Here is a 2,500-nt window from a genome sequence, read left to right as displayed (position 1 = left end):
CTTCGCGGGAGCGGCCTTCGGCTAGGGCCGACGCCGTCCGGCCCGCGCAGATTTGGACCGGGGTCCGGGGCGAGTACCTGCCTCTCTCACGAAGGGAGTGTCACCGGTAAGAAGCCTCTTCCCACGTCTGCTTGCCGACTTACGCTCGCCCCGACGAGAGGCCCAACCGAAAGAGTGGAAAGGGGCAGAGATTTCCAGGGTCGCCCCACCAGGGATGCAATACCCCAGTGCAGGCAGTCGGCCCTGCCCCGAACCTACTCGGTGGTTTGAAGGTTAACCTCTTGGGGAAAAGCAGCGATTCGCCTCGCGGTGCGTGCCTCCGCGGATCTAAACCCCCCTCGATCGATGTGGGGCCAGAGGACCCCTTTTCCCCGTACGAAACGGCCGGCTCACCATGGGCTCGACATCCGTGGGTCGGAGAGTTGAGCGCTTACGCGCGGCGGGACCTTATAACCTGCAGCGGCTGAGGAGCGAAGATTTCCAGGGTGGGCCCCCGGGGATGCCATACCCCGAGCAGCCAGTCGGCCCCGCTCCTAGCGCGCTGACGAGCAATGGAGTCTTCCCCGCGGCAGCCACCGCCCTCGCCTCGCCGTCGGTCGATGAAGAGCCGAGTTCGCCCTCCTCTGCTCGGGACTCGGAAACGGCCTGGCCTTCGCCTACTCCGTCGGGCAACTGCCTTCCGCCAGCCCCTTCCCTCGAATCCCCTTCTTCCATTTTAGACCCGATCAGGGGATTGGTCAGCCCAGCCCTGGGGTAGGAAGAGGGGTTGGGGTCGGTTCGGCTTCCGGTGCCCCCGCTCGGCCAAAGGTCCCCTCGCTTTGGAAGCACGCGAGGGTGCCGGGGTTATTTTCGGCTTGACGCCTAAGTCCGGTCCCTGCCGGCTCCCGTCGAGGCCCGCGGTCAAAACCAGCTCCCCGGCTGTCGGAGCCGGAGCCCCGCAGCCCGAGCGGACGCACCGAGTCCCTCATGTAAGGGATAGCCGCCCCTACGGAACGGCCCGGACTGGGACCAGGCTCCCCCAGGCGCCGAAGGGGTGGGTCGGCCGTGTTGCCGAAGCTTAGCCGGCGCTGATGACCGCAGCCCCTAACGACGCCCACAGGCGGGGGAGCCAAGGAGAGCACTAGGAAGACGTGGCGGGGTCGGACGGCTCAATTTCCAGGGTGGGACCCCGGGGGTTCAGTACCCCGGGCATCCGGTCGGTTTCGCCGGCGAGACCCCAAGCCTTCCACGGCCCCCTTCGTGGGTGCAGGGATACCGAGCAGGGTGGCTTAGACGCCAATTCCCCAGAAGTATTAGGGATAGGGTTTGTCCGGGCGCCATCCGCAGCGACAACCTCGCAAAAGAAGCTCTCTTCCACAAAGCACGGGCAACGTTCGGGTGCGAGTGTTGGTCTCCCATGGTCTACCGACTCCCCCGGGCGGCCCAAGCGTTACGCCCACGGCCGGGCCCTCGAGCAGGCGCACCCCTGGTGCCTCTCGTAAGGGAAGGCTACGGTCCTCAACCCCTCGTATGGCGGGGAGGGCGCATTTGAAACGCTAAAGGACGAGCCCTGTTCGGGACCTGGCGGGGATCCGCGGATTGGCGAGAGGGATGGGTCTGCCGTTGGTCAGAGGGGACGCACCCCTGGGACGCAGTTTGGCATTAGCGACCGATGGCCCATCTACGACCATGTACTCCGGGAGCGCCAAGGAGGACGCGGGTGGGCTTTGGGGGCAGACTCAATTTCCAGGGTCTGGGCGCCGGGGGTGCAATACCCTTAAGCGCTCATGTCGGTTTCGTCTGCCGCCCGCCTCTGGCCCGGCTCCTAGTGACGGGTGCTGTGAACGTGCGATCGTGCTTGCGGTTGAAGAGTTCGAAGGCTACCGCTGGGGATAACACGCCCGGGGAATTTAGAAAACCCCCCCCTCCGCTACAATCTCTGCTTCTGCCGGACTCGGAGGGGAGCCGCCCCGGGGGCGACCGCTCCCTCTCCTCTTCCGCGGCGTGCCGCGCGCTTCGCCGTCAGCAGCGGAGCGAACCTTTTTCTCGGTCCGCAGCTCTTCAGGCGTAGGCGGGCAGCGCTAACAGGGTACACTGGGGACCACTCGACCGCTACCGCTCCTACGGCAGACGACCCTACCTACCGCGGAAGCGCCACGGTGGGTCTAAGCCTCGTCCCCGCGAGGAGCAAGCGGGAGCCGTCCCTTTTCGTGCTGCGGAAATAAACCGTGGACACAGAAGTGTCTGCGCTCTCCGACCGGGCGGGGGGCGATTGGACTTGCCCGAGGGACACTAGGCGAGGCGCTACCGCGGGGAGCCGGAGCTCCTCGCTGGACGCTGCCGCCGCCAACGCCGCCGCCCCCCACCCACGGTACGGTGGAGTACGCCCGTTCCATACGCTTCGTAGCAAACCTCAGCCGAAGCAGAGAGTCCTACCGCTTGTGGCAGGAGCGGGGCCGTGCGAGGACCACACTGGCACCGCGCTACACAACCTTAGGCAGAGGACGACAGCCGCTCACGG

Source organism: Engystomops pustulosus, unplaced genomic scaffold, assembly GCF_040894005.1.
Source record: "Engystomops pustulosus unplaced genomic scaffold, aEngPut4.maternal MAT_SCAFFOLD_180, whole genome shotgun sequence".
In the NCBI taxonomy this organism is placed as follows: Eukaryota; Metazoa; Chordata; class Amphibia; order Anura; family Leptodactylidae; genus Engystomops; species Engystomops pustulosus.
Note: the sequence above shows the minus strand (reverse complement) of the source record.